The sequence below is a fragment of the Salvelinus fontinalis genome, chromosome 42 (assembly GCF_029448725.1).
Source record: "Salvelinus fontinalis isolate EN_2023a chromosome 42, ASM2944872v1, whole genome shotgun sequence".
Lineage (NCBI taxonomy): Eukaryota > Metazoa > Chordata > Actinopteri > Salmoniformes > Salmonidae > Salvelinus > Salvelinus fontinalis.
In genome coordinates, this window is record NC_074706.1 from 25,792,168 (window position 1) to 25,805,633 (window position 13,466).

General features: G+C 39.7%; 20 non-coding genes across 20 annotated transcripts; all 20 read right to left on the minus strand.

The window, feature by feature from the left end:
- Positions 1-26: 26 nt before the first annotated feature.
- On the minus strand, positions 27-98 carry trnae-cuc (transfer RNA glutamic acid (anticodon CUC)). Its single transcript has one exon. It is a non-coding gene; the product is annotated as a tRNA-Glu (tRNA).
- A 536-nt stretch (positions 99-634) lies between these two features.
- On the minus strand, positions 635-706 carry trnae-cuc (transfer RNA glutamic acid (anticodon CUC)). The gene has a single exon. It is a non-coding gene; the product is annotated as a tRNA-Glu (tRNA).
- A 536-nt stretch (positions 707-1,242) lies between these two features.
- On the minus strand, positions 1,243-1,314 carry trnae-cuc (transfer RNA glutamic acid (anticodon CUC)). The gene has a single exon. It is a non-coding gene; the product is annotated as a tRNA-Glu (tRNA).
- Positions 1,315-1,850: 536 nt separating this feature from the next.
- On the minus strand, positions 1,851-1,922 carry trnae-cuc (transfer RNA glutamic acid (anticodon CUC)). The gene has a single exon. It is a non-coding gene; the product is annotated as a tRNA-Glu (tRNA).
- A 536-nt stretch (positions 1,923-2,458) lies between these two features.
- Positions 2,459-2,530, minus strand: trnae-cuc (transfer RNA glutamic acid (anticodon CUC)). The gene has a single exon. It is a non-coding gene; the product is annotated as a tRNA-Glu (tRNA).
- Positions 2,531-3,066: 536 nt separating this feature from the next.
- On the minus strand, positions 3,067-3,138 carry trnae-cuc (transfer RNA glutamic acid (anticodon CUC)). Its single transcript has one exon. It is a non-coding gene; the product is annotated as a tRNA-Glu (tRNA).
- Positions 3,139-3,674: 536 nt separating this feature from the next.
- Positions 3,675-3,746, minus strand: trnae-cuc (transfer RNA glutamic acid (anticodon CUC)). Its single transcript has one exon. It is a non-coding gene; the product is annotated as a tRNA-Glu (tRNA).
- Positions 3,747-4,282: 536 nt separating this feature from the next.
- trnae-cuc (transfer RNA glutamic acid (anticodon CUC)) lies at positions 4,283-4,354 on the minus strand. Its single transcript has one exon. It is a non-coding gene; the product is annotated as a tRNA-Glu (tRNA).
- Positions 4,355-4,890: 536 nt separating this feature from the next.
- On the minus strand, positions 4,891-4,962 carry trnae-cuc (transfer RNA glutamic acid (anticodon CUC)). Its single transcript has one exon. It is a non-coding gene; the product is annotated as a tRNA-Glu (tRNA).
- A 1,144-nt stretch (positions 4,963-6,106) lies between these two features.
- Positions 6,107-6,178, minus strand: trnae-cuc (transfer RNA glutamic acid (anticodon CUC)). The gene has a single exon. It is a non-coding gene; the product is annotated as a tRNA-Glu (tRNA).
- Positions 6,179-6,714: 536 nt separating this feature from the next.
- trnae-cuc (transfer RNA glutamic acid (anticodon CUC)) lies at positions 6,715-6,786 on the minus strand. The gene has a single exon. It is a non-coding gene; the product is annotated as a tRNA-Glu (tRNA).
- Positions 6,787-7,322: 536 nt separating this feature from the next.
- Positions 7,323-7,394, minus strand: trnae-cuc (transfer RNA glutamic acid (anticodon CUC)). Its single transcript has one exon. It is a non-coding gene; the product is annotated as a tRNA-Glu (tRNA).
- A 536-nt stretch (positions 7,395-7,930) lies between these two features.
- trnae-cuc (transfer RNA glutamic acid (anticodon CUC)) lies at positions 7,931-8,002 on the minus strand. Its single transcript has one exon. It is a non-coding gene; the product is annotated as a tRNA-Glu (tRNA).
- A 536-nt stretch (positions 8,003-8,538) lies between these two features.
- On the minus strand, positions 8,539-8,610 carry trnae-cuc (transfer RNA glutamic acid (anticodon CUC)). The gene has a single exon. It is a non-coding gene; the product is annotated as a tRNA-Glu (tRNA).
- A 536-nt stretch (positions 8,611-9,146) lies between these two features.
- On the minus strand, positions 9,147-9,218 carry trnae-cuc (transfer RNA glutamic acid (anticodon CUC)). The gene has a single exon. It is a non-coding gene; the product is annotated as a tRNA-Glu (tRNA).
- Positions 9,219-9,754: 536 nt separating this feature from the next.
- On the minus strand, positions 9,755-9,826 carry trnae-cuc (transfer RNA glutamic acid (anticodon CUC)). Its single transcript has one exon. It is a non-coding gene; the product is annotated as a tRNA-Glu (tRNA).
- Positions 9,827-10,970: 1,144 nt separating this feature from the next.
- Positions 10,971-11,042, minus strand: trnae-cuc (transfer RNA glutamic acid (anticodon CUC)). The gene has a single exon. It is a non-coding gene; the product is annotated as a tRNA-Glu (tRNA).
- A 536-nt stretch (positions 11,043-11,578) lies between these two features.
- Positions 11,579-11,650, minus strand: trnaa-cgc (transfer RNA alanine (anticodon CGC)). The gene has a single exon. It is a non-coding gene; the product is annotated as a tRNA-Ala (tRNA).
- Positions 11,651-12,186: 536 nt separating this feature from the next.
- Positions 12,187-12,258, minus strand: trnae-cuc (transfer RNA glutamic acid (anticodon CUC)). Its single transcript has one exon. It is a non-coding gene; the product is annotated as a tRNA-Glu (tRNA).
- Positions 12,259-12,794: 536 nt separating this feature from the next.
- On the minus strand, positions 12,795-12,866 carry trnae-cuc (transfer RNA glutamic acid (anticodon CUC)). The gene has a single exon. It is a non-coding gene; the product is annotated as a tRNA-Glu (tRNA).
- Between the last annotated feature and the right edge of the window lie 600 nt (positions 12,867-13,466).

Sequence of the window (13,466 nt, forward strand, 5' to 3'; positions counted from 1 at the left end):
TTTTGTAACTTGAAGTGGTACTGATATTCCCTGACCGGGAATCGAACCCGGGCCGCGGCGGTGAGAGCGCCGAATCCTAACCACTAGACAACCAGGGAAGGATACTGCAATTCAAATTGTTTCAAAATTTGAAATGGTACATACAGTTGAAGTCTGAAGTTTACATACACTTAGGTTGGAGTCATTAAAACTCATTTGTCAACCATTCCACACATTTCTTGTTAACAAACTATAGTTTTGGCAAGTCGGTTAGGAAATCTACTTTGTGCATGACACAAGTAATTTTTCCAAAATTTGTTTACAGACAGATTATTTCACTTATAATTCAGTGTATCACAAATCCAGTGGGTCAGAAGTTTACAAACACTAGGTTGGCTGTGCCTTTAAACAACTTGGACAATGACCAAAAATGATGTCCTGGCTTTAGAATCTTCTGATAGGCTAATTGACATAATTTGAGTCAATTGGAGGTGTACCTGTAGATATATTTCATGGCCTGCCTTCAAACTCAGTGCCTCTTTGCTTGAGATCATGGGATTTTCAAAAGAAATCAGCCAAGACCTCAGAAATAAAATGTAGACCTCAGAAGGACATTGCAGGGCAAATCGTTTTGTAACTTGAAGTGGTACTGATATTCCCTGACCGGGAATCGAACCCGGGCCGCGGCGGTGAGAGCGCCGAATCCTAACCACTAGACAACCAGGGAAGGATACTGCAATTCAAATTGTTTCACAATTTGAAATGGTACATACAGTTGAAGTCTGAAGTTTACATACACTTAGGTTGGAGTCATTAAAACTCGTTTGTCAACCATTCCACACATTTCTTGTTAACAAACTATAGTTTTGGCAAGTCGGTTAGGACATCTACTTTGTGCATGACACAAGTAATTTTTCCAAAATTTGTTTACAGACAGATTATTTCACTTATAATTCAGTGTATCACAAATCCAGTGGGTCAGAAGTTTACAAACACTAGGTTGGCTGTGCCTTTAAACAACTTGGACAATGACCAAAAATGATGTCCTGGCTTTAGAATCTTCTGATAGGCTAATTGACATAATTTGAGTCAATTGGAGGTGTACCTGTAGATGTATTTCATGGCCTGCCTTCAAACTCAGTGCCTCTTTGCTTGAGATCATGGGATTTTCAAAAGAAATCAGCCAAGACCTCAGATATAAAATGGAGACCTCAGAAGGACACTGCAGGGCAAATCGTTTTGTAACTTGAAGTGATACTGATATTCCCTGACCGGGAATCGAACCCGGGCCGCGGCGGTGAGAGCGCCGAATCCTAACCACTAGACAACCAGGGAAGGATACTGCAATTCAAATTGTTTCACAATTTGAAATGGTACATACAGTTGAAGTCTGAAGTTTACATACACTTAGGTTGGAGTCATTAAAACTCGTTTGTCAACCATTCCACACATTTCTTGTTAACAAACTATAGTTTTGGCAAGTCGGTTAGGACATCTACTTTGTGCATGACACAAGTAATTTTTCCAAAATTTGTTTACAGACAGATTATTTCACTTATAATTCAGTGTATCACAAATCCAGTGGGTCAGAAGTTTACAAACACTAGGTTGGCTGTGCCTTTAAACAACTTGGACAATGACCAAAAATGATGTCCTGGCTTTAGAATCTTCTGATAGGCTAATTGACATAATTTGAGTCAATTGGAGGTGTACCTGTAGATGTATTTCATGGCCTGCCTTCAAACTCAGTGCCTCTTTGCTTGAGATCATGGGATTTTCAAAAGAAATCAGCCAAGACCTCAGAAATAAAATGTAGACCTCAGAAGGACATTGCAGGGCAAATCGTTTTGTAACTTGAAGTGGTACTGATATTCCCTGACCGGGAATCGAACCCGGGCCGCGGCGGTGAGAGCGCCGAATCCTAACCACTAGACAACCAGGGAAGGATACTGCAATTCAAATTGTTTCAAAATTTGAAATGGTACATACAGTTGAAGTCTGAAGTTTACATACACTTAGGTTGGAGTCATTAAAACTCATTTGTCAACCATTCCACACATTTCTTGTTAACAAACTATAGTTTTGGCAAGTCGGTTAGGAAATCTACTTTGTGCATGACACAAGTAATTTTTCCAAAATTTGTTTACAGACAGATTATTTCACTTATAATTCAGTGTATCACAAATCCAGTGGGTCAGAAGTTTACAAACACTAGGTTGGCTTTGCCTTTAAACAACTTGGACAATGACCAAAAATGATGTCCTGGCTTTAGAATCTTCTGATAGGCTAATTGACATAATTTGAGTCAATTGGAGGTGTACCTGTAGATGTATTTCATGGCCTGCCTTCAAACTCAGTGCCTCTTTGCTTGAGATCATGGGATTTTCAAAAGAAATCAGCCAAGATCTCAGAAATAAAATGGCAACCTCAGAAGGACACTGCAGGGCAAATCGTTTTGTAACTGGAAGTGGTACTGATATTCCCTGACCGGGAATCGAACCCGGGCCGCGGCGGTGAGAGCGCCGAATCCTAACCACTAGACAACCAGGGAAGGATACGGAAATTCAAATTGTTTCATAATTTGAAATGGTACATACAGTTGAAGTCTGAAGTTTACATACACTTAGGTTGGAGTCATTAAAACTCGTTTGTCAACCATTCCACACATTTCTTGTTAACAAACTATAGTTTTGGCAAGTCGGTTAGGACATCTACTTTGTGCATGACACAAGTAATTTTTCCAAAATTTGTTTACAGACAGATTATTTCACTTATAATTCAGTGTATCACAAATCCAGTGGGTCAGAAGTTTACAAACACTAGGTTGGCTGTGCCTTTAAACAACTTGGACAATGACCAAAAATGATGTCCTGGCTTTAGAATCTTCTGATAGGCTAATTGACATAATTTGAGTCAATTGGAGGTGTACCTGTAGATGTATTTCATGGCCTGCCTTCAAACTCAGTGCCTCTTTGCTTGAGATCATGGGATTTTCAAAAGAAATCAGCCAAGACCTCAGATATAAAATGTAGACCTCAGAAGGACACTGCAGGGCAAATCGTTTTGTAATTTGAAGTGATACTGATATTCCCTGACCGGGAATCGAACCCGGGCCGCGGCGGTGAGAGCGCCGAATCCTAACCACTAGACAACCAGGGAAGGATACTGCAATTCAAATTGTTTCATAATTTGAAATGGTACATACAGTTGAAGTCTGAAGTTTACATACACTTAGGTTGGAGTCATTAAAACTCGTTTGTCAACCATTCCACACATTTCTTGTTAACAAACTATAGTTTTGGCAAGTCGGTTACGACATCTACTTTGTGCATGACACAAGTAATTTTTCCAAAATTTGTTTACAGACAGATTATTTCACTTATAATTCAGTGTATCACAAATCCAGTGGGTCAGAAGTTTACTAACACTAGGTTGGCTGTGCCTTTAAACAACTTGGACAATGACCAAAAATGATGTCCTGGCTTTAGAATCTTCTGATAGGCTAATTGACATAATTTGAGTCAATTGGAGGTGTACCTGTAGATGTATTTCATGGCCTGCCTTCAAACTCAGTGCCTCTTTGCTTGAGATCATGGGATTTTCAAAAGAAATCAGCCAAGACCTCAGAAATAAAATGTAGACCTGAGAAGGACATTGCAGGGCAAATCGTTTTGTAACTTGAAGTGGTACTGATATTCCCTGACCGGGAATCGAACCCGGGCCGCGGCGGTGAGAGCGCCGAATCCTAACCACTAGACAACCAGGGAAGGATACTGCAATTCAAATTGTTTCACAATTTGAAATGGTACATACAGTTGAAGTCTGAAGTTTACATACACTTAGGTTGGAGTCATTAAAACTCGTTTGTCAACCATTCCACACATTTCTTGTTAACAAACTATAGTTTTGGCAAGTCGGTTAGGACATCTACTTTGTGCATGACACAAGTAATTTTTCCAAAATTTGTTTACAGACAGATTATTTCACTTATAATTCAGTGTATCACAAATCCAGTGGGTCAGAAGTTTACAAACACTAGGTTGGCTGTGCCTTTAAACAACTTGGACAATGACCAAAAATGATGTCCTGGCTTTAGAATCTTCTGATAGGCTAATTGACATAATTTGAGTCAATTGGAGGTGTACCTGTAGATGTATTTCATGGCCTGCCTTCAAACTCAGTGCCTCTTTGCTTGAGATCATGGGATTTTCAAAAGAAATCAGCCAAGACCTCAGAAATAAAATGTAGACCTCAGAAGGCCACTGCAGGGCAAATCGTTTTGTAACTTGAAGTGGTACTGATATTCCCTGACCGGGAATCGAACCCGGGCCGCGGCGGTGAGAGCGCCGAATCCTAACCACTAGACAACCAGGGAAGGATACTGCAATTCAAATTGTTTCATAATTTGAAATGGTACATACAGTTGAAGTCTGAAGTTTACATACACTTAGGTTGGAGTCATTAAAACTCGTTTGTCAACCATTCCACACATTTCTTGTTAACAAACTATAGTTTTGGCAAGTCGGTTAGGACATCTACTTTGTGCATGACACAAGTAATTTTTCCAAAATTTGTTTACAGACAGATTATTTCACTTATAATTCAGTGTATCACAAATCCAGTGGGTCAGAAGTTTACAAACACTAGGTTGGCTGTGCCTTTAAACAACTTGGACAATGACCAAAAATGATGTCCTGGCTTTAGAATCTTCTGATAGGCTAATTGACATAATTTGAGTCAATTGGAGGTGTACCTGTAGATGTATTTCATGGCCTGCCTTCAAACTCAGTGCCTCTTTGCTTGAGATCATGGGATTTTCAAAAGAAATCAGCCAAGACCTCAGGAATAAAATGTAGACCTCAGAAGGACACTGCAGGGCAAATCGTTTTGTAATTTGAAGTGGTACTGAAATTCCCTGACCGGGAATCGAACCCGGGCCGCGGCGGTGAGAGCGCCGAATCCTAACCACTAGACAACCAGGGAAGGATACTGCAATTCAAATTGTTTCACAATTTGAAATGGTACATACAGTTGAAGTCTGAAGTTTACATACACTTAGGTTGGAGTCATTAAAACTCATTTGTCAACCATTCCACACATTTCTTGTTAACAAACTATAGTTTTGGCAAGTCGGTTAGGACATCTACTTTGTGCATGACACAAGTAATTTTTCCAAAATTTGTTTACAGACAGATTATTTCACTTATAATTCAGTGTATCACAAATCCAGTGGGTCAGAAGTTTACAAACACTAGGTTGGCTGTGCCTTTAAACAACTTGGACAATGACCAAAAATGATGTCCTGGCTTTAGAATCTTCTGATAGGCTAATTGACATAATTTGAGTCAATTGGAGGTGTACCTGTAGATGTATTTCATGGCCTGCCTTCAAACTCAGTGCCTCTTTGCTTGAGATCATGGGATTTTCAAAAGAAATCAGCCAAGACCTCAGATATAAAATGTAGACCTCAGAAGGACACTGCAGGGCAAATCATTTTGTAATTTGAAGTGATACTGATATTCCCTGACCGGGAATCGAACCCGGGCCGAGGCGGTGAGAGCACCGAATCCTAACCACTAGACAACCAGGGAAGGATACTGCAATTCAAATTGTTTCACAATTTGAAATGGTACATACAGTTGAAGTCTGAAGTTTACATACACTTAGGTTGGAGTCATTAAAACTCGTTTGTCAACCATTCCACACATTTCTTGTTAACAAACTATAGTTTTGGCAAGTCGGTTAGGACATCTACTTTGTGCATGACACAAGTAATTTTTCCAAAATTTGTTTACAGACAGATTATTTCACTTATAATTCAGTGTATCACAAATCCAGTGGGTCAGAAGTTTACAAACACTAGGTTGGCTGTGCCTTTAAACAACTTGGACAATGACCAAAAATGATGTCCTGGCTTTAGAATCTTCTGATAGGCTAATTGACATAATTTGAGTCAATTGGAGGTGTACCTGTAGATGTATTTCATGGCCTGCCTTCAAACTCAGTGCCTCTTTGCTTGAGATCATGGGATTTTCAAAAGAAATCAGCCAAGACCTCAGAAATAAAATGTAGACCTCAGAAGGACATTGCAGGGCAAATCGTTTTGTAACTTGAAGTGGTACTGATATTCCCTGACCGGGAATCGAACCCGGGCCGCGGCGGTGAGAGCGCCGAATCCTAACCACTAGACAACCAGGGAAGGATACTGCAATTCAAATTGTTTCACAATTTGAAATGGTACATACAGTTGAAGTCTGAAGTTTACATACACTTAGGTTGGAGTCATTAAAACTCGTTTGTCAACCATTCCACACATTTCTTGTTAACAAACTATAGTTTTGGCAAGTCGGTTAGGACATCTACTTTGTGCATGACACAAGTAATTTTTCCAAAATTTGTTTACAGACAGATTATTTCACTTATAATTCAGTGTATCACAAATCCAGTGGGTCAGAAGTTTACAAACACTAGGTTGGCTGTGCCTTTAAACAACTTGGACAATGACCAAAAATGATGTCCTGGCTTTAGAATCTTCTGATAGGCTAATTGACATAATTTGAGTCAATTGGAGGTGTACCTGTAGATGTAATTCATGGCCTGCCTTCAAACTCAGTGCCTCTTTGCTTGAGATCATGGGATTTTCAAAAGAAATCAGCCAAGACCTCAGAAATAAAATGAATAGCTCAGAAGGACATTGCAGGGCAAATCGTTTTGTAACTTGAAGTGGTACTGATATTCCCTGACCGGGAATCGAACCCGGGCCGCGGCGGTGAGAGCGCCGAATCCTAACCACTAGACAACCAGGGAAGGATACTGCAATTCAAATTGTTTCACAATTTGAAATGGTACATACAGTTGAAGTCTGAAGTTTACATACACTTAGGTTGGAGTCATTAAAACTCGTTTGTCAACCATTCCACACATTTCTTGTTAACAAACTATAGTTTTGGCAAGTCGGTTAGGACATCTACTTTGTGCATGACACAAGTAATTTTTCCAAAATTTGTTTACAGACAGATTATTTCACTTATAATTCAGTGTATCACAAATCCAGTGGGTCAGAAGTTTACAAACACTAGGTTGGCTGTGCCTTTAAACAACTTGGACAATGACCAAAAATGATGTCCTGGCTTTAGAATCTTCTGATAGGCTAATTGACATAATTTGAGTCAATTGGAGGTGTACCTGTAGATGTATTTCATGGCCTGCCTTCAAACTCAGTGCCTCTTTGCTTGAGATCATGGGATTTTCAAAAGAAATCAGCCAAGACCTCAGAAATAAAATGTAGACCTCAGAAGGACATTGCAGGGCAAATCGTTTTGTAACTTGAAGTGGTACTGATATTCCCTGACCGGGAATCGAACCCGGGCCGCGGCGGTGAGAGCGCCGAATCCTAACCACTAGACAACCAGGGAAGGATACTGCAATTCAAATTGTTTCACAATTTGAAATGGTACATACAGTTGAAGTCTGAAGTTTACATACACTTAGGTTGGAGTCATTAAAACTCATTTGTCAACCATTCCACACATTTCTTGTTAACAAACTATAGTTTTGGCAAGTCGGTTAGGACATCTACTTTGTGCATGACACAAGTAATTTTTCCAAAATTTGTTTACAGACAGATTATTTCACTTATAATTCAGTGTATCACAAATCCAGTGGGTCAGAAGTTTACAAACACTAGGTTGGCTTTGCCTTTAAACAACTTGGACAATGACCAAAAATGATGTCCTGGCTTTAGAATCTTCTGATAGGCTAATTGACATAATTTGAGTCAATTGGAGGTGTACCTGTAGATGTATTTCATGGCCTGCCTTCAAACTCAGTGCCTCTTTGCTTGAGATCATGGGATTTTCAAAAGAAATCAGCCAAGATCTCAGAAATAAAATGGCAACCTCAGAAGGACACTGCAGGGCAAATCGTTTTGTAACTGGAAGTGGTACTGATATTCCCTGACCGGGAATCGAACCCGGGCCGCGGCGGTGAGAGCGCCGAATCCTAACCACTAGACAACCAGGGAAGGATACGGAAATTCAAATTGTTTCATAATTTGAAATGGTACATACAGTTGAAGTCTGAAGTTTACATACACTTAGGTTGGAGTCATTAAAACTCGTTTGTCAACCATTCCACACATTTCTTGTTAACAAACTATAGTTTTGGCAAGTCGGTTAGGACATCTACTTTGTGCATGACACAAGTAATTTTTCCAAAATTTGTTTACAGACAGATTATTTCACTTATAATTCAGTGTATCACAAATCCAGTGGGTCAGAAGTTTACAAACACTAGGTTGGCTGTGCCTTTAAACAACTTGGACAATGACCAAAAATGATGTCCTGGCTTTAGAATCTTCTGATAGGCTAATTGACATAATTTGAGTCAATTGGAGGTGTACCTGTAGATGTATTTCATGGCCTGCCTTCAAACTCAGTGCCTCTTTGCTTGAGATCATGGGATTTTCAAAAGAAATCAGCCAAGACCTCAGATATAAAATGTAGACCTCAGAAGGACACTGCAGGGCAAATCGTTTTGTAATTTGAAGTGATACTGATATTCCCTGACCGGGAATCGAACCCGGGCCGCGGCGGTGAGAGCGCCGAATCCTAACCACTAGACAACCAGGGAAGGATACTGCAATTCAAATTGTTTCACAATTTGAAATGGTACATACAGTTGAAGTCTGAAGTTTACATACACTTAGGTTGGAGTCATTAAAACTCGTTTGTCAACCATTCCACACATTTCTTGTTAACAAACTATAGTTTTGGCAAGTCGGTTAGGACATCTACTTTGTGCATGACACAAGTAATTTTTCCAAAATTTGTTTACAGACAGATTATTTCACTTATAATTCAGTGTATCACAAATCCAGTGGGTCAGAAGTTTACAAACACTAGGTTGGCTGTGCCTTTAAACAACTTGGACAATGACCAAAAATGATGTCCTGGCTTTAGAATCTTCTGATAGGCTAATTGACATAATTTGAGTCAATTGGAGGTGTACCTGTAGATGTATTTCATGGCCTGCCTTCAAACTCAGTGCCTCTTTGCTTGAGATCATGGGATTTTCAAAAGAAATCAGCCAAGACCTCAGAAATAAAATGTTGACCTCAGAAGGACACTGCAGGGCAAATCGTTTTGTAATTTGAAGTGGTACTGAAATTCCCTGACCGGGAATCGAACCCGGGCCGCGGCGGTGAGAGCGCCGAATCCTAACCACTAGACAACCAGGGAAGGATACTGCAATTCAAATTGTTTCACAATTTGAAATGGTACATACAGTTGAAGTCTGAAGTTTACATACACTTAGGTTGGAGTCATTAAAACTCGTTTGTCAACCATTCCACACATTTCTTGTTAACAAACTATAGTTTTGGCAAGTCGGTTAGGACATCTACTTTGTGCATGACACAAGTAATTTTTCCAAAATTTGTTTACAGACAGATTATTTCACTTATAATTCAGTGTATCACAAATCCAGTGGGTCAGAAGTTTACAAACACTAGGTTGGCTTTGCCTTTAAACAACTTGGACAATGACCAAAAATGATGTCCTGGCTTTAGAATCTTCTGATAGGCTAATTGACATAATTTGAGTCAATTGGAGGTGTACCTGTAGATGTATTTCATGGCCTGCCTTCAAACTCAGTGCCTCTTTGCTTGAGATCATGGGATTTTCAAAAGAAATCAGCCAAGATCTCAGAAAAAAAATGGCAACCTCAGAAGGACACTGCAGGGCAAATCGTTTTGTAACTGGAAGTGGTACTGATATTCCCTGACCGGGAATCGAACCCGGGCCGCGGCGGTGAGAGCGCCGAATCCTAACCACTAGACAACCAGGGAAGGATACGGAAATTCAAATTGTTTCATAATTTGAAATGGTACATACAGTTGAAGTCTGAAGTTTACATACACTTAGGTTGGAGTCATTAAAACTCGTTTGTCAACCATTCCACACATTTCTTGTTAACAAACTATAGTTTTGGCAAGTCGGTTAGGACATCTACTTTGTGCATGACACAAGTAATTTTTCCAAAAATTTGTTTACAGACAGATTATTTCACTTATAATTCAGTGTATCACAAATCCAGTGGGTCAGAAGTTTACAAACACTAGGTTGGCTGTGCCTTTAAACAACTTGGACAATGACCAAAAATGATGTCCTGGCTTTAGAATCTTCTGATAGGCTAATTGACATAATTTGAGTCAATTGGAGGTGTACCTGTAGATATATTTCATGGCCTGCCTTCAAACTCAGTGCCTCTTTGCTTGAGATCATGGGATTTTCAAAAGAAATCAGCCAAGACCTCAGATATAAAATGTAGTCCTCAGAAGGACACTGCAGGGAAATTGGTCTGTAATTTGAAGTGATACTGATATTCCCTGACCGGGAATCGAACCCGGGCCACGGCGGTAAGAGCGCCGAATCCTAACCACTAGACAACCAGGGAAGGATACTGCAATTCAAATTGTTTCACAATTTGAAATGGTACATACAGTTGAAGTCTGAAGTTTACATACACTTAGGTTGGAGTCATTAAAACTCGTTTGTCAACCATTCCACACATTTCTTGTTAACAAACTATAGTTTTGGCAAGTCGGTTAGGACATCTACTTTGTGCATGACACAAGTAATTTTTCCAAAATTTGTTTACAGACAGATTATTTCACTTATAATTCAGTGTATCACAAATCCAGTGGGTCAGAAGTTTACAAACACTAGGTTGGCTGTGCCTTTAAACAACTTGGACAATGACCAAAAATGATGTCCTGGCTTTAGAATCTTCTGATAGGCTAATTGACATAATTTGAGTCAATTGGAGGTGTACCTGTAGATGTATTTCATGGCCTGCCTTCAAACTCAGTGCCTCTTTGCTTGAGATCATGGGATTTTCAAAAGAAATCAGCCAAGACCTCAGATATAAAATGTAGACCTCAGAAGGACACTGCAGGGCAAATCGTTCTGTAATTTGAAGTGATACTGATATTCCCTGACCGGGAATCGAACCCGGGCCGCGGCGGTGAGAGCGCCGAATCCTAACCACTAGACAACCAGGGAAGGATACTGCAATTCAAATTGTTTCACAATTTGAAATGGTACATACAGTTGAAGTCTGAAGTTTACATACACTTAGGTTGGAGTCATTAAAACTCGTTTGTCAACCATTCCACACATTTCTTGTTAACAAACTATAGTTTTGGCAAGTCGGTTAGGACATCTACTTTGTGCATGACACAAGTAATTTTTCCAAAATTTGTTTACAGACAGATTATTTCACTTATAATTCAGTGTATCACAAATCCAGTGGGTCAGAAGTTTACAAACACTAGGTTGGCTGTGCCTTTAAACAACTTGGACAATGACCAAAAATGATGTCCTGGCTTTAGAATCTTCTGATAGGCTAATTGACATAATTTGAGTCAATTGGAGGTGTACCTGTAGATGTATTTCATGGCCTGCCTTCAAACTCAGTGCCTCTTTGCTTGAGATCATGGGATTTTCAAAAGAAATCAGCCAAGACCTCAGAAATAAAATGTAGACTTCAGAAGAACACTGCAGGGCAAATCGTTTTGTAATTTGAAGTGGTACTGAAATTCCCTGACCGGGAATCGAACCCGGGCCGCGGCGGTGCGAGCGCCGAATCCTAACCACTAGACAACCAGGGAAGGATACTGCAATTCAAATTGTTTCACAATTTGAAATGGTACATACAGTTGAAGTCTGAAGTTTACATACACTTAGGTTGGAGTCATTAAAACTCGTTTGTCAACCATTCCACACATTTCTTGTTAACAAACTATAGTTTTGGCAAGTCGGTTAGGACATCTACTTTGTGCATGACACAAGTAATTTTTCCAAAATTTGTTTACAGACAGATTATTTCACTTATAATTCAGTGTATCACAAATCCAGTGAGTCAGAAGTTTACAAACACTAGGTTGGCTGTGCCTTTAAACAACTTGGACAATGACCAAAAATGATGTCCTGGCTTTAGAATCTTCTGATAGGCTAATTGACATAATTTGAGTCAATTGGAGGTGTACCTGTAGATGTATTTCATGGCCTGCCTTCAAACTCAGTGCCTCTTTGCTTGAGATCATGGGATTTTCAAAAGAAATCAGCCAAGACCTCAGAAATAAAATGTAGACCTCAGAAGAACACTGCAGGGCAAATCGTTTTGTAATTTGAAGTGGTACTGAAATTCCCTGACCGGGAATCGAACCCGGGCCGCGGCGGTGAGAGCGCCGAATCCTAACCACTAGACAACCAGGGAAGGATACTGCAATTCAAATTGTTTCACAATTTGAAATGGTACATACAGTTGAAGTCTGAAGTTTACATACACTTAGGTTGGAGTCATTAAAACTCGTTTGTCAACCATTCCACACATTTCTTGTTAACAAACTATAGTTTTGGCAAGTCGGTTAGGACATCTACTTTGTGCATGACACAAGTAATTTTTCCAAAATTTGTTTACAGACAGATTATTTCACTTATAATTCAGTGTATCACAAATCCAGTGAGTCAGAAGTTTACAAACACTAGGTTGGCTGTGCCTTTAAACAACTTGGACAATGACCAAAAATGATGTCCTGGCTTTAGAATCTTCTGATAGGCTAATTGACATAATTTGAGTCAATTGGAGGTGTACCTGTAGATGTATTTCATGGCCTGCCTTCAAACTCAGTGCCTCTTTGCTTGAGATCATGGGATTTTCAAAAGAAATCAGCCAAGATCTCAGAAAAAAAATGGCAACCTCAGAAGGACACTGCAGGGCAAATCGTTTTGTAACTGGAAGTGGTACTGATATTCCCTGACCGGGAATCGAACCCGGGCCGCGGCGGTGAGAGCGCCGAATCCTAACCACTAGACAACCAGGGAAGGATACGGAAATTCAAATTGTTTCATAATTTGAAATGGTACATACAGTTGAAGTCTGAAGTTTACATACACTTAGGTTGGAGTCATTAAAACTCGTTTGTCAACCATTCCACACATTTCTTGTTAACAAACTATAGTTTTGGCAAGTCGGTTAGGACATCTACTTTGTGCATGACACAAGTAATTTTTCCAAAAATTTGTTTACAGACAGATTATTTCACTTATAATTCAGTGTATCACAAATCCAGTGGGTCAGAAGTTTACAAACACTAGGTTGGCTGTGCCTTTAAACAACTTGGACAATGACCAAAAATGATGTCCTGGCTTTAGAATCTTCTGATAGGCTAATTGACATAATTTGAGTCAATTGGAGGTGTACCTGTAGATATATTTCATGGCCTGCCTTCAAACTCAGTGCCTCTTTGCTTGAGATCATGGGATTTTCAAAAGAAATCAGCCAAGACCTCAGATATAAAATGTAGTCCTCAGAAGGACACTGCAGGGAAATTGGTCTGTAATTTGAAGTGATACTGATATTCCCTGACCGGGAATCGAACCCGGGCCACGGCGGTAAGAGCGCCGAATCCTAACCACTAGACA